Raw genomic sequence first — 22,915 nt, 5'->3', positions numbered from 1 at the left:
TATGGAAGATTGTTTTCTCTATGTGTCTTTATACCATAAAAAAGTATATTTGAAGCTTTCTATTTAAATCTTGTGAATCAATTATCCTTTTTAGATATGCATCACATACACCTTTATCACTATTCTTTCTTTCAGCAACCATGTATTTGAGCTCATGGTGGGAGGACATAGCAACACAGTAGTTCTCATGACAGGATATGATGTAAGGATAAGATGGCAGGAAGAAAAATTAAAAAAATTCAAAATACATATATGCAGCAAAGTAGAATACGCTGTTTGTTAGCAGGTAGATCATGTACTTCTGTGCCCTGTTCTTTTACCTGATGGCATCAAAGGCTGAAAACCCATGACTGTGAGCTTCTCTAGTCTGTGGCTTCTTTATTTCACAAGGGCCATTTTCAGCACTGTAGCTAGTATTTTGCTGCCCCAACCACATCCCTTTAGGCTATTTCAGTGGACACAAGCTGATTCCAGCTCCAGTACCTGCATTTTTTTATGCCTGATGACTTTCTCCATGTCCAGAAGCCACTCTGCCCACATGCCAGGCATCCTGGAAATGTCAAATATTTAATACCCATCAAGAATAGCACCCAATCAGTGACTGATGGGAATTAGTATATAAATATCCCATCATCCTGTCTCTCAGATGAGATAACTCTGAAGTATGTGCTTTACACTGACTTCTAGAGTTTTCCCAGTGGGATTAAGTTCTGTTACCCACAGTGATCACTGGCTTTATATAACTACCCTTTGTTGATCTCTTCTTTGTCTCAATTCTCTATTCACCCAACAGTGTCTTCTGCTAATCACATAAAGATCTGTGAACATCCTTAGAATTTTACCTACTTGTGAGCTAATAAATTAGCCTGTTTCTGTTTCACAGCTACTGACAGAAGACACAAAACTTCTGGGTAAGATACAAAGAACTTCATCACTCATAGCACAGCAGGCAGCACCAGCTTCATGGTCATGTCAGTTCTTCTTGCTCCTCCTTCTCCCTGGCCCTAGGGTGGTCTTGCAGAGGAACCCATATGAATGTTGGATACAAAACAGACTTGTGTCATAACTGAGGAATAGTAAACTTGGGGACTTCACTGTTTTTATCATAAATGGCAAGCAAGCCTGCTTTTCATCCTTATCCCTCACTGCAAATGCAACCCTGAAAAATGGCCCAAGTAGAGAGAGGCCAGTGTTTTACATTCTTGGTCTACCCAGCAAAAACCCACAGGACACATGGGGTCCATGGCAAGTTGCCTCTCCCAACAGCATCATGGTTTATACTTGTTTGCCCATTCATCAGTAGGCTGAAGCGAGATGAGTCATCGTTTTCACTTTTAAAACAGAGTGTATCTTTGTGTTCTGTCTTACTCGCCTCAGAACACCAACAGCTGGATGCTGTAACGCTTTCTCTACCTTGAAGACACTTGTGGTTAACTCGAGAGAAGGCAATGTAGTAAGCCCGAGAAAAGAACTGTGAGTAAAGAGCAATGGAATCATATAAGGACTGTCAATTAAATTTTGGAAGGTTTCTCAATTTTCACAGGAAAATGCCATCTGAGGTACTATGATAAATGTGAGTTTTATAGAGAAAGAGAAGATGGATCACAAATAGAGGGAAAACAAGAGATGAAAGGCTTAAAGATGTGGAACCATCGTGGTGTATCCAGCGCTGGTCAGTAGGGCAGCATGAAGCATAAGGCAAGGAAAGACATGATTAAAGTGAGGTTGGCAAAACAGGGGTCACCAGATTACAAGGGGTCCTGAAGTCATTTATGTGTATTTAACAAATGTTAACTGCACTTCTACTACATGCTGTTCCAGTAATATAAGCTACTCTCTCAGGGGTCTCCATCTGCAATTCTTCCCTCTTCACTCCCCTCCTCAAATATCTAATCAAAGTATCAGTGTCACAGCCCTCAGACCCTAAATTAGCAACCCCTTCTCCCCTGCTATCCAGAGGATTCTGTTGTAAGTGTCAGGTAAAGGCCTCTGTTGAGATACCCACCTCCGTCATCACAGTCACAGTCATCAACAAGAAAATATAACTTCAAAACGTCTTTTCTATTTCAATAGTAAAGTTTAGTGAATGTGAGAATCCATGGGAATGGTATTTGCATAAGCTAATATATCAGTCTCTGCATTCAAACTCTTTTTTATTCCCACAGTTAAGACTTTTAGCTATGTGACCTTAGATAAGCTACATGACATCACAAGGACTCAGTTTCCATCTCTGTAAAATGGGAATAATGATGTTACATTCCTCATGCAAATGTTCTGATGACTGAGGGAGATAATCCAGGTGCAGTGCTGACACTTACTATCATCCAAAACAGATACTTACCACCCTTAGGTTTATACTATTACCACAGATGGTTTGAAGGTGGCAGTATTTGATAGAACTGAACACATAAAATCAATCTATTGGGCTTATTTGGCTACTATTAAAGAATTTACAAAGACCTTTCCAAATGGGAGATAGTCACAATGTTTACAAGTTGTAACATTCTTATCAAAATTGAAATCTGCTCACTACATCAAAATCTGACTGTGGCTTTCTAAAGACTGTCAACAAATTTTCAAAGAAGTTTTGAGATATGGAGCTGTGATTTATTTTTTTTAAATCCCCACATATTTATAAGCAAGAAATAATACATTATTTTTATACAAATTATTCCCACATGCTAGGATGGACTGAAAGAGTTAATGTAGTGCAAAACACTATTAAGAGGCTGACAAAAAAGTTTAAATTGGAGGAAAAATAGCTACAGAATTTAATAGCTAAGACATATCAAACATAAAGCACATGGTTAAATACCTGATGTTATTCCAGGACACTGTGTTATAATTGGAAATGAAAAAAGGGTAAGTATGTATAACCCTGTACCACAGGCGCCTGCAACACTTCTCTTGGCTAAGCCCCAACCCAGAAGCCACAAAATATGCCCCACTGGATAAATCTGGGGCTTCCCCACTTGCATGCACTCTGACACAAGTCACAAACAATGCCTGTGCCAACAATTACATAACTTGCTCTGTAGCTATAGTAATCTTGCTCCTTCCTCTCTGGGGCCCACTCAGTCATTGCTCATTTATCTTGTTTCATGCTGGCCTGTTCACTTTATCCAGTTCCTTTAAGCCCTGATACCCACGGTCTCCACCACAAACTGGCCTTGAAACTGTGCACATTGCAGCAGAGATCCTTTTGGTATTCACCTCTGACGTGACTCTGCCTCCCTCAAATTCATTTCTGAACCCTTGAACCACATCTACCTTTCTCTTTGCATTTGGAATAAATGTGGTATAATTCCTAGGAATGATCCTCTAATCCAAGCCCTTCACTTTGCTGATGATGAAATGTTCTCACTTTAGTTACTTTTAGATTAGAATGTTTCATATGGGATTTTTACACAAATATTTATCAATCACTTCAAATGCCAGGCTAATTTCTGGAAAGTTTCCATTTGTGGCTGGTCTTCTCCTCTGTGTTATATTGATTCCTAATAGTTTTATTCAGAGGATAGCATTTCTATACTGTCTTCTGAAAGAAGACACTTTTTTATTGATAAAAGAAGAGAGTATATTGTCTGAATATAGATGCACAGGATTTTTAAAATGTATTTAAATTCTTTACAAAAGATATATCTATATATATATATAAATAGATAAACAACAAGTTTACACTGTATTGCACAGGGAACTATATTCAATATCTTATAGTAATTTATGGTGAAAAAGAATACAAAAATGAATATACAGTATGTTCATGTATAACTGAAGTATTATGCTGTACCCCAGAAACTGATACATTGTAAACTGACTACACTTCAATAAAAATTATACATATACAAAAAAGTAAATCATACACCATCTTTATGAATTCACTATGGAATTTATATCCTCTTGATTCCCCTGAAATTTACCATATTTTTATTTATATAGAACTTCAGAGTGTTTAAAGTCTATTATCCCATATTCTACTAATAACAATGAATAATGTTGGTTGGGAAAATGTATGACTTTATTGTGTAAATGAATAAACCATGGATCATTTCCAGCTATGTAGATTAGACTATTGAAAGAAAAAAATAAATTATGAAAATACCAATGTCATTGGTGAAAAATGTAATGTTTATATACTTGAGATTCCCAAATTCCATAATTTTATCTCCCCAAAAGGCCAAGTATTTTAAAATACTCACACACAGTGAAGACATCCAAGGTACTGTCTCATAATATGTCATTCTCAGGATGTGCCAGAAGCAAGTCTTTAGGCATTTTAGGAGCTCAATCCCCTTGACGGGGTCCATTTCACAGAGAATTCTTTTCTACCTGAATAACATCGTTAGGAGGTTCCAGTGTCTGTATTGTCTTTCAAGTTAGTTTGAATACATTATGAGAACAAACTTACCTTGAATTTTAACTATTTTGTTGTCTAAATAATTATATAAATAATTTATTTTTTTCCCAAACAGCTGTCATAGCATTTCAAACACTATGGGACAACAATATCATTTAATGTTCACCCTTGGAAAAAAATTTGAAAAAGAAGACTAATGCTGTGTCAGTTTTTCCTCAAATTAATTTCCTGGGGTTCATTTGGAAACCTTGGCTTAAGATCATATTGAGGAAAATCAAAAGTTAATCCATTAACTACTTCAGTGGCACCCATACATTTTAAGCAATGCAGACGTTTGCGTCTAAATTTACTGTTCTGACATAGTTAGATACACTTTAATCCTCCCTTCTTTATCTAGAATATGGCGACTTCCTCTTATACTTTGAAAGAACTTCAGTCAAAATGCTCCGTCAACACCGTCTTTGTCTCTCTTAATACTATTTCTTTCATGTTATTTCAAGGATTTCTGTAAAAGTATCTTTCCCTCTTTAAAATGTCAAATTTTACTACTTAAAATGTATGTGCTTCTTTACCTCCATAAACCACCGGCTGGGTCTAGTGGCTGAACATGAGTTGGCTCCTCCTTAAGAAAGATGCCACATTTCCCCAACACATCTCCACCCTGTAGCACATGGCCTCGAATTCTTTAGTTAACAGAGCTATTCTGTTGGAAAATAACCAAATACTTAGAAAAATGAGTTTAAATGCTTGATTATCTTTATGTTTTCAGTCAAGTATTGTTTTAGACTACTGTTGGTCCTCTGCATTGTCAGCATAATTATTTCACTCACAGTAACATGCGAGGTAGACTGTCACACTGCTACCAACATCAAATAAATTGTGCAACAATTATTTATGAATCCAGTAACAGAACTAGCAACAATAAAACTCGGCAAAAGTTTTGCTTGTCCTTATGTACATAGGAACTGAGTCTACTTCAAGTGTTCTAAAAGCCTGATTTGTATCCTTCCTGGATGACTTGTGACACGCTGGAAAATATCCCACAAGGAACAGGCGATCTCAAATCTCTATCCAACTCTGCAGCAAAATAACCTTGTGACTCCAGGCCTGGGTGGGTCAGGTCTGATTCACAAGCTGAAAAGTCCTGATGACAGACAGACAGACAGACAACAGGTAGATTTATGTTGGGGTAGAGGTGTTTGTATAGGTATAGTTATATATGTAGATGTAAATCAAGCTACAGACATAGATATAAACTTAGGTAGATATACAGGCTTATAGTTACAGCTAGACTAGCACAAAGTCCCTATTACCATGCTGTCCTACTCTGTTTAACTCATAAATTCATGAAAACTGCCTGGTTTTTGTATATGTATGAGTTCCTATCCTTTATCCTAAGAAATGTACAGTGATTGAAAGATCTTATTTCACAGCAAAAGGCCTTTACATGCTTGGGGTAAGCCAGAGATTTTACGCAGAGGCAGAAATGCAGCTCTTACTGAAGCATGGAATCAACAAAGCACAGGAAATATTTGGCAAAAGATTAGGCACTTTGTAATTTTCCGAAAATCCTATTAAGAAAGGTGTGCTATTACAATTTACAAATAGGAATCTATAAGCTGACTTTTAGAGACCTTCTTTCCAGCTTTAATGGCAGTGTCTCTCAACTCATTTCAAGCTTGAAGTTTATTTGCTAGTGTTGAATAAATGAAGACTGACATACTGTAGAAAAAGCAAACGATTTTTTCAAAGACTAAAAGGTTCACAGGACAGATAACGCATTAAAAACACACAAATACACAAATAAACATATCTACAAACAAGTAGACACAATGTACATACACACATACACACTGCTTCAAATTGACTCATTAGAAGTACTGTTAGTGGATTGACCAGTGTTACACAGATGTAATTTTTTCAGTACTCTTTTGTTGCTGTTTCTCAGACAACATATATATAATTCACCTGAGAAGTGACAATGGTCAAACTAGCGTTAAACTACTCCTCATTTAATTGTAGATTAACACCTAAAATTCACATTTCCATTGACCTGAAAACCACTATATTCCCCAAAGAGTAGTTTTTGGTCACAATAACATGTACTTTCCACAGTAAAAGGGGAAATAAAAACTGCAAAAGCAATGCAAGTACATGATAGATACTACATTTGATAGAAATGTTTGGTATATGTTGACTGGAGTGGTAGTCTGCACGAGGAGTTTTAGATTTATCAATTATGCATGCTGTATTGCTGTATGTTGGCATACATTTGCTTGTTATTTACTTGTTCTTCCGTAAGTGGTTTTGGCTTATAGAAGGCTATTAGGTCTCTAAAGTATTTCCCCTGGGCTGGTGTAACTGTTTGCAAACATATTATCAAAAACAAGAGATCAAAATAACAACAATAACAGCAAAGCATGGAAAGTCATGAGGGATCACTGGGCATTCCTCTAGCAAGAGAAAAACAAAATATCTTCCAATAAGCCAAAACATTTCTCTTGTATATCAACCTTATAGACCTCTTTAAATGTTTCACAGTCACTCACACATTTCTCTATCTTCTCTAACTGTGGTATACAGGAATCCTGTCAGAAATTATTGCAACTAAACATTTATAACTTAATTTCGTGACACCAATTATTCCTTAAATCATGAATTGCTGAAGCTTGGAACATACCTAGAAAATCATCTGTCATTTTCCATAGACGACTGATGTCGAACCTGAGGAGGAAAACAGCAATAAAACAATTAAACAGAAACCTACTAATAAATGGTATTCTATGATACCATTTATTTCTTCCACTAAGATATTTCAGTAGTCTCAAAATAATTTAGGTTTGTTGCTGGGAAAAAAAGATCAAAGTTTCTCTGACTTGGAGAATTTACAGATGAGAACAGTTATTTAAGGAGGCACCTATTTTCAAACTTTACTTATTGAACACCTACTATTTGCCATTCACTGGTCTAGTCACTGAACATAAGAGACATAAACAAGGCAGGGCAAAAAAAAAAAAAAACCCTGCTATCTTGGAGCTCATTTTTTTTAGTGAAGGAAGTGAAGAAAAGGAATATAAGTATCTGTAGTTCATTTAAAACATTTAAATTATAAGCAAATATTATGGCATTAGATAGCACGTTACTTACACAGAATGATGGAGAAAACATCACAGAATCAAAAGCTGAGAATTAACCTGAAGTCTCCAACACACAAGATGCAAGATACGATGTAGGTTTTATTTATCTAATTTAACTTCCGTTTCACCCTACATTAATCATGAATCTCATTACACACCCAGTCTTCCTCACATTACTTTGAATCTCAAAGATGATCAATGGACATTATATCACATTTCTGTAACATTCTATCAAGCACTATACAAACAAAAGGCAGTGTCATTATCTGGGTACTTTGGTGTGAGGAAGGAAAGAAACTGCAGATAAAAGTCCATAGAGCACTCCTGTATCTTAACAAGTGATAGAAACTGGCCAGCAAGTTGACATAACTTATACGTGTGCATGAATGAAGACTGTAGGAATCGAAGACATGTACATACTCTGTTTGGCCCCATCAGACTCATCCCTAGAATGTAATACACTAGGGTCTTCCCCTCAGCAGTCCAATGTCTTAAGAGGACCATTTTGCTACACAGCAAGTGGCAATAAAACACGGATTTGAAGAATAACCATTAGGATTAAAAAAAAATCACTCTTCCAACCTGTGCTAAACATCACTGCTGACTTCACAACAAGCTAAAGGAGAGGGATGACTCATCTTTCAGAATTTATGTTAATTTTTATTTTGATTTAAATTTGCTCTTCTTGTTCATTTTAAACTGACCACATCTGCCTGAAAAATTTTGGCACTGGGTCTAGAGTTAGAAAGAGAAATAAGAGAGTATTTTTTCCTAGGTTCTATGCCTTCTACATCAGTGTTAATGTGGGTTTAAAGTCAACTGTTGATCTTGGAAAACACTGGCATCCCTGGGCCCTGGCATGAATATTCTGATTCAGTAAATCTGGCATGTGTCCCAGAATCTGCATATTAAATAGTACTTACCTACCTCCCCATTTAATTCAGTTGATCTTTATAATACACTTTGAGGAAAAAAATTAACTCTAAGAGTAATGGACAACCCTGGAAAAATCCCATTTTTAAAGTTTGCAAATAATATTCTACATAAAATCCTGATCTAGCTATTTTTGTAAAACATATTACAAACAGCTAGTTGTAATAGGAAATAAGAACACACAGAGACCCATGTAAATCCTGCTCAGCTGCCATTTTAAATATGCAGTTTTTCTATTCCAATTTGTTCCTTTTGTTCCCTTTGAGATGTTTTCCCCCACTACCTAAAGAAACCAGGCAAATAATTTAAAATAGTAACTTTTTTGGCTTTTACCTAAAAATATATTTCCTACAACAGCCTAAGGAAAGTTTATCAGAATAGAAATCTACTAGGAAAAAAAAAGGTAAAGGAAAAAATAAAATAAATATTGATATGAGACAGAGCAAGGGAAAATACATTAAATAAAGCAAGCTCAGAATCCTAGTAGATTCTATGCTTGACGTGGGAACTCCCAATAAGGGGTCTGTGTATTTGAGAACTTCTGTGTGAGACGGAAGAGTGGAGGGCAGAGAAAGAGAGGGAGGGGAAGGAGGAGAATGTGTGTGGGTGAGTGTGTGCGTGTCCACGAGTGTGCACACGCATGCATGCCAGCATACAGAACTCACACATCTAACACCGCCAGATAATAAGTTAATCAGCTGAGGCTTTTGTTTTTGTTTTTGTTTTTGTTTTTGTTTTGCTTTAAATATGCTACTGCTATTTGGAGGATGGATAATTCAAAGAAAGCACATGAAAGCATGTTTTTCTTTTGAAATTACAAATACAAGGGAGGAGAGGAAAAGAACGGTTTTGATTATAGTTTTCAATTACCCTATATATGTCAAGGCCTTCCTTTTCTCTTACTAAATTTTAAAAGATTCAGAAATGTTTGATAGGATTTTGTTTTCCTCTGGATATTTTCTAAGCTATTCTCTTGGGTTCTAGGAGTCATTACTCAATAGATGGAGTTGGGGCAACTCCAAAGTTGAAAATAAATAGCAAACATGGGTAAAGGTTTAGGAAATAGAATATATGAAAAATGGCTGTACAAAAAAGAGTTAATTTTGCTTTTGGAAGACATGAATGAAAGGTACTACAACCCTTTCAGCAGTATCTAGGGCAATCACAGACAACACTTGTCCAGGTGTTCTTCATCTCCTTTGAGGCCAGAATGAGAGGAAACAGATGAAGTTGGATTATTTACTTCGAAATAAGAAATTCTGAGATGGAAGATCAACAACCATTGCAACTGTTGGGTGTTGGGGGGTGGTGTTATAAATGATATAAATAATCTTGTAACTATATTACAATAAGGCTTTCAAATTGGAACTCCTCTGTCTCAGTTGGTTTAGGTAAGCTCCTGAATGAGGGGGAAAGTGTAAGTGGGCTTCTGGAAGGCATTCTACCTAGCCATTCCATGACTTAAAAATCCAAGTGAATATTTTCATTTCCTCAGATAGTTTCAGCTGTCTGATGAGATGTCTTTAGGGAGTATTCCCAGAATTAAACATAAATTTTTTCCCATGAGCTTCTTCTTTTACTCTTCTTCTCATTCATTCCCAATTATTTTCTTTCTCATGATAGTGGAAGTTAAAAAGGGTGGGACATGCAGAGAATGTTTTAGATGTAGCCCCTCCTGCCTGAGTTAAAAAGCAGCATTTGGAAAAGTTTATGTTGCAATTTTCTGAGATCTTAAATAGAAACCTTATTGAGATTAGATTTCTAAGAAAAAATCAATAGCAACAGAAATACTAAAAATTAGTCTAATGATTTAAAATGCTACTTTAATTATGAGGAATTATAAATTGCTCATTTCAAAAAGCAATTCAACTTGATTGACTTAAGAAATGCCAAACTGTATTCCTTAATTGCTGTATTCTATAGGGGTACAATTTAATGTAAGGTACAAAGAAAAGATGGTATCAAAAGCTCATGTCTAAAAGGCATCTTGGATATGAGATAGGTAATAGAAATAACTTTGTGTTCTGAAATAAAACCTATATTGTATTTAAAAGATAATTAACTTTCCATTGATAGAATATCTTACAACTTATATTTTTAAAATTTAATTTTATCCCAAAATACTTTTCAGTAGTCCTTTTTTTCCTGTCAGTAAGGATGACAGAGAAGATGATTACTCTTGATAGAAAAGGCTAACTTAAGAAAAAATCTATACACTTTACATTCTAGCTTCTCCAGAGTGATAAATAAAAGGACATTTAAAAATTAAATAAAAATAATGCTTTGTATCAAGAGTCATTTCCCTCTACCTACCCTGTCTTATTTTATAAACTCAGTCATTATGTTGTTTGGGAAATCAATTTGCCCAAACTTGTGTGTTTCTCTTTGCCATATGTTTGTTTTCACAGGGTTCCTTGCAGCCAGGAGTGGCCATGTGACAAACTTTTGGCCAATAAGACACAAAGAGAAGCATGCAGAGAGTTTCTCAAAAATTAGCATTGCCTCCTTCTTGTTCTTTGTACTTTAAACATGGACATGGTACCTGGAGTTGAAAAGGCCATCTTTTGACCATGAGGCAAAAATGCGTAAGTACAAAAGCTCTGCATAGCACATTATAAAAAAGACCCTTGATAATGATGTGAAGCTGTGACCTAACCCTTAGACTGCTTATCTCTGGATTCCTTTCCTAGAAAAATGATAAATGTTCTCATGACTTAAGTCACTTCTGCATATAAGTTCAGTTACTTGTAGCTAAATCTATTTCTTAGTGGTGTATTCCCAAAAGAGTTTTCAAAGTACATATTTCAGTCAAGAAGAGAATATGTGATTCACATGTCAACCTACGAATAATCTTAAATCAGGAAAGCATGTGCCATTTTTTTTACCTTTCAAAAGTTATTTCATAATTTCTTGATTATAAGAAATTATAATTATAAGATTATAAGAAGCATTTTTAAAAATGAGACCATATTCTATTCCTCTCTAATTTTATCAAGTACATTTTATATTTCTGAGATGTTTATTTTCATAATTGCAAGCATCTGTATGTGTATGTAGCAATTACTTTATTACATAAAAATTTACCAAAAGTCCGACAAGTAAAACATGTTTGAGAATATATCCTTCAACAGATAACACTTCTGGATAAAAAAAAAAACTATTATTTGTTAATTATTCTGATTGCTGAAAATGTTACTGAGTTTTTTAAAACAATTACTATCCTTGTCAACAACTATAAATTTCATTCACACTGAAGAGAAAAATGTCCTATCAAAAATATATAAAAAAATTTCTACTCAAAAGTAAACAATATATTCAAAGTATTTCAGTATGTCCTGTAATAAATGCTGAAACAATGTGGAGTATTTGCATTTGTTACCCATCCCCCCACATATATATAACCAATGCAAATATTTTCACATTTATATATAAATACTTGCATATATTATATTTGTTTCCAATGTACACTGGACTACACTTGACATTACATATTTAAGTGATTTTAGACACAACAGACTTGATTTCATTTTTAGATTTTGGAAAGGAAATTCTTTAATACTATAGTGACTTTGAAGATTTAGGAATAAATATTTAGGATTTATCAAAATTGTAATTCAATGTATTCTGAATTTAGGCTTTCTAAATAAATGCTTGGGATTGTAGTTAGTGAAAAGAGTTAATGACATTTCAGTTGTTTATTACTTTTGAAATCTGTCTGGAAACACTTTAAATAAGTTATATTTCCCTTTTAAATTAAGTAAAATTATGATGGGCCTTCAAATTTTTCATAATTTTTATTCTTGTTACTTTTGTGAATTTATCTGAATGTGACACTGACATTTATTTTAAACTTTTATAATGCAAATAAACTTGATTCCAACAGTTATAAGAACTATGGAGTACAGCAACTTAATATATTTTAATACAAATATTGTAATATTCCAACCCCAACTATTCATTATTTGGGTAAGTGGAGCAAAAGAAATAAGTTAAACATAATCATCTCTTTGGTTTTCACAGACCACTTTCTTTTTTTTTAAACAATGGTTGAATAATGTGATAAGTCAATAAAAGAGAAAATAAAATTGTTTCTTCAACAGATAATACATAAAATTTAAATATCATAATTATATATGTTTTTAATAAATATACATTATCTCTGTAACGAATAAATTATTTTTTAAAAGGACTAAGAAAAGTATTGCCCAAAATAATAAATTCTGCGAAATAGAGAAAAAATAGATTTGTAAATTACAATATATAAACCTGATTTTCCCCTGTGAAATAATCTGTGAAAAAATTCTTTTTTATAAATTCTGTTATGTTTTACACATTTATTTCATACATGTTATTTTTTGGCGACTAACTTGGTTATCTTCAATACTAACATATTGAAAAATTCCAAAGTTTCAATGGTAAATATCTCATATGGTACAATAAGATATTGACAGATTTTCATTTACTTCTTCTGAATTTAAGCCCTTACTTTAGTTAAACCATGTACAATATGATATACAATAAACATAATTATTAATGATTTTTACTTTTAGTTCCAAGATCTGAATGAAGCAGACAATTCCTAACTCTTCAATACTCTCTCGTATTCTTATGATGGGGTGACTGGGAAAGGTCTTGCTTACACCCAACCAGGTGATCTGTACATAGATCTTTCAAGAACAATCAGAAATTCAATGAGATGAAAATTAGTTTTCATTTGAAATTGATAGGAATCAGTATGCACTTAAAACAAGCTCTTAATCATTTTCATTATGGAAGAAAGAACACAAACTTCATTATCAAATGAACAGAGGGGGAAGCTAGGCCTTCATGATAGGGAGTTACATGGCCGTGCCTCTTAGAATTCTTTTCTTCTCAAAAAAAATCCTCACTCACGGAACAAAGAAGGCAATGCCTTTCCTCTCATCTCTCCCCTTGTCCCTACTGTTTTTAATAATGTACATCTGACATGCTAACAATCAAGCACATGTTCTTTCATTGTTGTCTGATCTCAGCTGTCTCATAATGGCTTAAGAGGAATGATGAGTGGAATCACACATCAAGGGTCCCCTTTGTTGACAGTATAACCAGGGGTGTATTTCCAATTTGCAGTTTGGTGCTGCAGCTTTAGAAGTGCCACATTTGTTTGATATCTACTTGGTGCTGTGCCATTCATCTACCAAACTCAGGGGTCAACCACTCCAACAATGTGAGAATGAGGAATCAAAGAAAGTTTGTGAAAAATAAAAGAAACAGTTTGTTTCTCAGGTCTTTTTTTTTTTTTAATCTACAGACATAAAATAATAAAATAGCATTCTGAGAAAATCTAAGTATTCCATATGATATGCACACACATTTTATACCATCTATAGATTTGGCCTAAAAAATGTTCCATGTTTTCCATAATGAATGAAGAATCAATCTGTTTCATATTTTACCATTTGGAATTAATCTAAGACAAATTATTTTCCAGATTACTCTTATAATTTTTCTGCATTTCAAACTCTTCTCTTGGGGAAAAACACATCTTTTCAATAGTCTAAACTTTTTTCTACTATTAACATGTGTTACTTGAGTAGTAATTTAAAATTGTGTTCCAAATATAAACTGCAAAATTTGATAAAGACCTTCAAAAAAGAAGTCAATGATTATAAAAAGTAGAAAAGGCTTATGTCACAATATTAACTTTTCCCTACCAATAGTAACATGTTGTTTTCATAAAGTTCTTTTCCTGAAAGAAATCCCACTCTCCTATTAACCAAAATGTGTTACATTCATAATATTTTTTTCATCTTACATAAATTGATAGTGATTGAAATCAAGCCTTTTCTGATGTTGACACCATATTCACAGTTAAGACACTTAAATTCATCTACAAAACATTTGTCTTTTTAGGATATGTATCCCATATATATTTAATTTGTTATTTTCTCCTGTATTTTCTTTTAAGAATTCTTAAAAAGAGATTAAACTACATACATATGACTTATATATCCTTTCAACATTAATAATTATCATACCTCAGAATATTGTGGTGCAAGTGAATACTCTAGATAAATTTATTTTTTATTCAAATATCCCTTCTATTAAAATTGATTTTAATTTTAATTTAAAATGGCACGAAAAGTATTAGTAATTTTTAGTTGATACTCAAACTGTCAAAATACTATATAACATAGATATTTAAGATAAGATTCTATGCACATGGGGTTACTTGAACTTAGTATGTGGCTTTTATTTTTGTTAATGATTGTCCTTTACGTAGCTAGTATACGTAATAAGAAAAACTCAATTATGTATCAGTTTAGTAAATACCATTTAAATTAATGTTTGAAGAGAACAGGAGAATAAAATGACTAAAAATCAGTGAAACAAATGATTAGCCATAAGTACAGAGAAGTTTTAAATTAGTACGTCTGCTATGCAGTAATTTATGCTGACTCTAGAAACTTGTCTTACGTGAAAACTTGGTAACAAAAGTAACTTGTTAATGAAATCCTGTTATTTTATCCAAAGCCTAAACACTTAAAAAGACTTTTGTACCCATTTCTCATTGGAAAATCTACCATCCTTAAAGCTCCTGCAATAACTAATCCATTCTAATTCTTTGCTTTCTAATATGCATTTTTAAGGTAGACAAATACTGTAATGCATTTCCTCTGAAAATATAAAATGATTTGAGCAAAAAGGTTCTCCTGAAGCCTTGATATGATTTCATTTTTCTTGCAATAGCAAATTTAACTACACTGTATCATGACACAAAGGAGAGCTTTTGTCAGGGAAGAAAAGCAAAGATTATGTTATTTCTCTGGGTAAGGAAGAAGGACAACATTATCATTGCCAGGGCAGCTTCCAAGTACAAGCCAAGTACAAATGTGGCAGTTTACCCTCGAAACGAACACTTCTTTCACCTGAATAGCTAGATACTGTGTTTCTAGGTTTCCAACAATGTCTGGCAGTAGACTATGGCTTAACTTGAATTTTATAATGTCTTTTGTGCCAAAGAGGTCTCCAAATCTTAACAGGGTTCAATTTTATCTTACAATATCCTATTAATTAAATGAAACATTTTACTGAAATGCATGGTTGAATTTTTATAAAGGGATGTATAATGCTTTCTCTACCATTACTGTGATAATGGTAATAATAATTATTTTTACTTGGTATAAAAAGTAAAACTGGAAAAAAGTTTATAATAAGTATTACTCCCAAAGACATCTCTTTATAGTGAAATTAAAATTGTATCATCTTAAAAAAATTATATCATCTTTAACTCATTTTGCACACCAAAAAGTTAAGGCAGACTTGCCAATATTCTTTTGGAGTTTAGTCATTTTATTTTCCTAAACATACATATTTTGAAGACACTAGTTGCCATAGAACTGTTTATCAACTTTCCTTTAAAATATTTTTCGAAAGAGAATAATCATTCATCTTGTAACAGAGACAATGAAGTTTAAGCGTGATGTAACATTAAAGAGTAAAAAGGAAATTCCAAGCAGAATTAATATAATACTAAATGTTATAAAACCAAAACGCACCAGGGGAGCAAATTTACTCTTACTAAAATATGAATGCAAAAAGAAAATTAGCTTTTTCACTTTCACTTTTCCTAAGACGAAACTCCACTGAACAAGTGAGACAGCATAGTAATGGAAAACAAATATTCCAGTATTTCCTCGCTTAAAGGTCTCTTTTTGGTTTAAACATTGAACCTGTCACAAGCAAAGCCCATTAACAATTCCCAGGAAATAAAAATAGAATCTGAGTAGTAAAAGGAAGTCTAACCTTTGCCTTTTCCATTGTGCTTCCTCTAGCTCACAGGATGCCAAGTGCAGAGGCCTGTCACTCAGCCCTTCAGACCAGAGACCCTCAGGTGAAAGCACTGCGCCGACGCTTCCACGCCAGGACCGAGAGCAGACGCGCCACACACAGCGCCTCAACTCAAGATGGCGGCACTGGCGGCGGCGGCAGCGGGCTGTGTATAGAAACCACTGCGCCTGCCTGGCACTGAGAGCTGGTGCTTCGCCAGTCCTCGCGAGAACTCCATCCCCTCTCCGCTGACGAGATTTCCTACACAGCCCCGCCCTGGCCTGTTCGGGAGAATCTGTGCTCTAGAGCATGCACACCATCTCTCCATTCTCTGAGCAAAGAATAGAGTTGCTTTACTTCTGAGCCAAACTGAGTCTGGTTCTGTTGGCTCCAAGGACACCAGGCAGAAGGACCTCTGCTGGGGCCCGACTCAAGAAGGTTGGTAACAAACTTATTCAAAGTTTCTTTTCCACAGAGCTGATTTTGCTAACTCTCATTCTTCAGATAAATGCTTTTTCAGATTTTATCCTCTTTCCTTTCCTGACCCCCAGGATGGTTGCAGGTGTCTTTGGGTATAGTGTGTTCAGCGAAAAAAGCAGCAAGGGTTCTTCAATGAAGAATCCTCTGGATCTTCCTCGTCTTCCCCTTGGAGTGGCTGCAGAAACTTAGTCAATTTGATTGAGTGAGAATCTTTCCTTCGTATTACACCCAACTGTTAACCTAAGGCAGCAAGGCTCGTAGCCAAGCCATCATAGATGAAGTGGTTTCTTCTCTACTTTGTGGAAGAAACCCTTTAATCTGATTCTTCTGGATTTATTTCTTAATATGTCAGAGAAAGCTAAAAAATTCTGTTTTCTCAAAACCTGACTTTGCAAAATTATATGTTGAATGCCATCTGGGGAATACTATTTATCCTTTGTTTTACATACCTTGGCAACAACCTTAATCATCCTTTATCAAATCTACTACTTTGTGATTATTAAGAAACAAAGTGATACTGATAAAAGTACAGAAGGAAAATGATACATTTAATATATTTTTAAAACACCTTTTTGAAGTAAAGATAATGTGGCTTTAAAAATAATTTTAAAATCTGAATATTAATAATATTTCCCTTAATTAGCTAATAAATGTCCTTATCCAATAAACATTGTGTTTTCATATATTCTAAATAGTATTCTATATCCTGGAAATACATCATTAAACACAATACACAAAATTCCTGCCCTATTTGAGCTATTTTCCTGTGAACAGCATAGTTTTAATCTTATTTTCCTCCCTAGCTTTCAGTACCTATATGCTATATGCTGATAACTGCTATCAGTGAGAGTGTAATCCAGAAAACATAAACCACTGTAAGGATTTAAAAAAAGAGGACTTCAATAGAGTCAATTGTTACATAGGAGATAAAGGAGATAAGAAGGGAAAGGGGGAGCGATGAGGTAACCAACATGCTACCAACAGCTACACTCTTAGATTAGAGGATCAAAGAATGGAGATAGTTACCAGATATCAGATGCAAGGACTGACCATATGGAAGCTAGAATCACAGCCAAACTGTGGAGTGGGGGCTGGAGCCACAAAGGGTATTCAACCAGCACTAGAGATATTATTCAAGGCAAAAGGAGAGGGAAAGAAATACACTTGATTCTCCAATCTGTCATTTTCCAGTCTCTCACCAGGGTCTGCCATCAGCCAAAACCCAATGTGAGACATGGCCAGCAGTGATTAGCCTGCTTGTGATGCAGAGCAGAACAGGGGAAGCATGAGGAGTGTGTCTGAGAAAAAGCGGGACAAGCCCGGCACAACTACCAAACTTAAATCTCCTGTCATTATTTTCCTCCTGAACTTCAACTCATGTGATCAGATGCCTTTGTAAGATTTCTCCTGGATACATAAAAGCACTTATACTGAATGTGAAATATATCAGACTTTGATTAGGGGCACAAACAAGCACACAGTGAAACACACCGACAAAGCTAAACTAACTTATACGTGACCATTCATATTCCCCTGGAACACTGAAAACTGTGTATTATGAAGACAGTTGCTCAAGCATTGAGTTAGGGTTGGGTCATTCATTCTTCTCTTGTCTTTACTTCCCTTCTCCTGACCCTGTTCATTTGATATGTAAGTCTTATCTCTGAAGCATTCTTGGTCCGACCATCTACTGCTCTTCATTTCCACAACAAATACTCTAGCCTACACCACCATTACATTTACCTTGGATTTTTGCAATATCTCCTAACTGCCCCAATGTGGTAGATTGTATTTTTCAAAAATGTCCATATCAAAATCTCTCACCTCACCTAATTTTCTTCCACATGATCTTGTCATATCCCTATCAAAAGGTAAGATCAATTTCTCTATCCACTTGAATGTATGAGGGGCTGTGACTGGTTTGATCGACAGAATAGAATAGATCTGACAGTGACTCAGCACCAAAGCTTCAGTTTCCTGCCTCTTGAAGCCAAGAACCACATACAAAATGTAACTACCAGAAATTGCCATGCTGTGAGATGCCCAAGCCAAGTGGCAGGATCCTGGAGGATGAGATCATCTGTAAAAAGAAAGAGGCCAAGAAGCACTTCTAGTGCCAGGCATATGTATGAAGAAGCTATCTTGGAAGTGCATCACCAAATCTCCAGTTGCCTAAATGATTTCCTCAAAATGCTAAGTATAGAATTATCATAGAACTCGGCATTCCCACTTCCAGATATTTACCCAAGAGACATGAAAATATATATTCACACAAAAACTTGTACGTGAATGTTCATAGGAGCATCATTCATAACAGGCAAAAAGTAGTGATAACCCAAATGTTCATGAACTGAAGAATGGATAAACAAAATGTGGTATATCCATATATACACATGGAATATTATTTGGCAACAAAAAGGAATGAAGTACTGATCATGCTACAACATGGATGAACCTTGAAAATATTATGCTAAGTGAAAGAAGTCAGTCACAAAAGTCGACATGCTGTGTGACCTTATAGAGAGACAGAAAGTAGATTAATAGTTGAACAAGGCTGGGAAAGGTGTGTGTTGGTGGAGGAGGATGTGTGGGTGGTGAGTAAAGGGGGGGGTAAGTGTTGATCAGTTTATGGTTTCATTTTTGAGATGATGAAAATGTTCTAAAATTAGATCAAAGTGATAATTTTATAAGTAAAATCCATTAAAGTATAACTTTAAATGAGGGAACTATATGATATGTAAATTATTTCTCAGTAAAGCTGTTAAAAAAAAAGTATAATCAGATCATGTCAATCCTTTATTAAAACCTTTCTTTGACTTCACATCCTCCCAGAATAAAGTACCAACTCTTATCCTAGACCTCTAACTCTATGAATAAATCCCTGCAAGGTCACAACCTGGTCTTCCATTCTGATCTTGCCTCTTGCAATTCTCCCAAATGTCTACTGTGTTTCTAGCTGTGCTGACTTTTTTTCAGTGCTTCCAGAGTCTGAATTTGTTCTCTTCCTATGGTGCTCATACCATAACTACACTTATACCTAGAAAACTCTCCCCCCAGGTCTCCACATGTTTACATCCTTCTTGCCCTCTGGGTCTCAACTTAATATTAACTTCTTAAGGCAGATTCACTGAATCAAAATAGTCTGCTAGTCACTCTTTAACACAATATTGTTTTGTCTTCATGGCCCTTTGCACACTATAAAATATTGTTGAGTTGGTTTCACTTATTTACTCGTGATGTCTTTTTCTCCCACTAGAATTTGAGCTCTGTGAGAGTTGAAATCTAATCTTCTGATCATCACATTGCAGGACAGGAAAGAGTGCACAGAATAGATACTTGCTAAATATTTGTTCACTGAGGGATTCTTTACATTTAATTATCTTCTTATATTTACCATCATGGAGCAAGTGATAGCTTTTCAAAACAGCTATATGTCTCATTGTTTGTAACCTTCATTCTCACCTTTCTCTGCTCACTGCTAGAGAAAGCTCAGGTTGCCTTTGGAACAGACCAGCACTGCCCGGAATGATGCTTCACGCTGTTCTTACCTGCCTGTATCACAGATCTTCCCATTGCTACAGTAACAATGGAAATGCCTTACAAATTATTTCATAAGTATTTACACTTTATATTTTTACTATTTGTGGTATAAATTGGTGAAGAGCAGGCATACAGCAGGGAATCAGGAAAACTAACTTGCCTAGATTTTGTTCTCAAAGGGACTGAGTCACTTATCTGAGTGTATAAAATATTGAACATTTTCTAGACCACTTCTGAAATATCTTTTTGTTCCAACATCAAAAAAAAGGAGGAGGAGGAGGAGGAGGAGGAGGAGGAGAATTAGGCTACAGGATCAAGGCAGATATCCTAACAATATTAAGAAGTTCTAGGTTCGTCCCGTCATGGTTGTGCCCGATTTAATCTGCTTCCCTGATTTGCTGGAATGATTTTCTACTTCGAGCTGCCTCACAGTCTCATGGCACTCTCTTGCCAGCCTCATCTAGCCCACTCCTACACCTGATGCTGGGAGGCATTTTGTCATCCCATCTTTTGCATCTACCTCCTGTCCTGGGGCTGCCCGTCAGCAACAAAAGCATAGCTCAGTCAGCACCAGCTCACCAGGCTGGGCCCAAGGGGCTGTACGCTGCAGGTGGGTGAGTGAAGACTGTCACCCCGTGATCATCCCACGAGACCTTACACATTCCTTACAAGGTGCTCGATTAGTCTGCAGTTATTGATTCACTTGAGACATTGGAATTGGGATGATGAATTGCTTTACATATTGCTATTTTGAAGACAGTGTCTGGAATGAAAACGTGATAAGAATAATACCTAAATTTATTGAGTGCTTATTGTCATCAGGTATCATTAAATGCTTTTTATTTTCACAAAAAAAAGGTTTGAAGATAAAGTTGTGACGTTAACTACCTATGAAGAAGGTACTACTTGTATCCCCATATTACTGATGAGAAAACGAATAAGTCTCAGAGAGAATAAGTCATTTTCCTTATGGCACATAATTCATAAGAGAAAAGATGAGATTTCAACCCAGAGAATCTGGCTCCAAGTTTATTAAAGACTAAAGACTGTTTATGTGGCATTCAGTAGGAGTTTACCAATTATAAAATGAATTAGTAAGTTCTTAGGACCAAATGGTACAAGGTGGTTAAAACTGTGACTGTAATACAGATGGACTTTGACTTTCCAAATTAATAGCTTTATGTATCTGAGTAAATTCTCTCAACTTTGTCTCTTTGCCTTCATGGCTAATACATGAAAAAAATAGTACATGTTAATCACCAAGCTGTTGGATAGGTTTCCATTCTACCATGTACTTAGAAAATGAAAACAAGAAATATTATTGAACTATTTTAATGTTTATCATAGTAGTCAGCAAATGTTCACTATTCTTACTTTTGATGTGACTATTATTTTAAAAGGTTCTATATATCTTCATTGTTTGGGAACTATGCCCTTTTCAGTTCAATTTAGAAAAAAAATTTTTAAATCAGTCTCATGTGCAAGGCATTTGGGTTATCTAAAGAAAAACCAGAGTTCTGATGCTCAAGAAGCTTATGCTGAAATTATGGAGCCTGATATATATATAAACATATTATTGATGGTACAATGTAAATTTGCAGGTTAATTATATAAATAAAATAATCTTAGGTTACAGAAATGTAGTAATAAATGCTAACCAAAGTACTGAAGAATGATCTATACAAATAACATCTCAAGTAAATTACACTAGAGGATTACCATCCATTAGAGGAGGATGGAGGAGATGGAGAACACTCAACCAGTTAAGGAGACAAGAAGAATAAAGCCAGCGTACTATGAAGGTGCCTCATGGTAGAGTTCAGCCCATGGCAGGGAAGAAACGGGAGAATGGAGCTGGGCTTTGCTGAGAATTTTGAATACCATGCTAAGGAGGTCAGTCTTTATTTTCTGGGAACTGAAGAATCAACTGAGCTTTAGATCGGGAGTATAAATGATTGGATTTTTATTTTAAAGGGATGAATGTGTGATTGTGTTTTGTGTTGTTTTGTTTTGTCTTCCTCTCTTGAAAAGTTTGAGATGTTTCTGGATGCAGGGATGCAGGAATACAGAGATGAGTTTCCTCCAAAAGTTAAAGAAGGCACATTAGAAATGTGAGAAAGAAATAGCAAAGAAAGATTTAAAAGGCAGTATAGCTGTAAAACCCAGAAGAATGGTGACCGCTTGAATATAATCATTGAGAAGAAAGAAACAAACTGGATATGGCAGTAAGATTCTTAATACATAAGAAGTAAGTGGAAGTAACGTTAATTGAGGGTCACAAAAAGAGTGGGATTATGATGAAGAAATGGGCTTGACTTGTACCATATAAGTTAGAGATGTTTGTAGAAATTTCACACGGAGCTGTTTAGATATTAGCTAGTGGCTGAACAGAAGGATAAAAAGAACAGAAAAGTCAAGGAAAGAGAGGTTGTGTGTATGCAGAATTGAACGGGAAATTAGATCAAAGGCTACAGACAAATCGTACACAAGATAAGTTTGCGGAGAGGCTGGGCAACGCAAGAGTTAGAAAATCACTGGTCATTTTTCAGTTTGGTCTTAGCTGAATTATGAGGGCAGAAGCTGCTTGCAGTGAAAAGAAGAGAGAAGTAAATTAGAGGTGATATAGTGGATTACAAATTCAAGGAGTTTGGCAGAAAAG

At 35.1% G+C, this 22,915-nt stretch overlaps 1 long non-coding RNA gene across 1 annotated transcript in view; it reads right to left on the bottom strand.

Moving 5' to 3' along the window:
* The window catches only part of LOC140698113 (uncharacterized), a 147,389-nt gene extending 131,017 nt beyond the window's left edge, over positions 1 to 16,372 (bottom strand). The window contains exons 1-2 of the long non-coding RNA XR_012075575.1: positions 16,213 to 16,372; positions 7,038 to 7,081 (exon numbers count right to left, since the gene is read on the bottom strand). This is a non-coding gene — a long non-coding RNA (uncharacterized lncRNA). The remainder of the gene's footprint in view (positions 1 to 7,037; positions 7,082 to 16,212) is intronic.
* Between the last annotated feature and the right edge of the window lie 6,543 nt (positions 16,373 to 22,915).

Source organism: Vicugna pacos, chromosome 1 (assembly GCF_048564905.1).
Source record: "Vicugna pacos chromosome 1, VicPac4, whole genome shotgun sequence".
Classification (NCBI taxonomy): Eukaryota; Metazoa; Chordata; class Mammalia; order Artiodactyla; family Camelidae; genus Vicugna; species Vicugna pacos.
The sequence above is the reverse complement of the archived record's forward strand: the minus strand, read 5'-3'. Positions and strand labels throughout refer to the sequence as shown.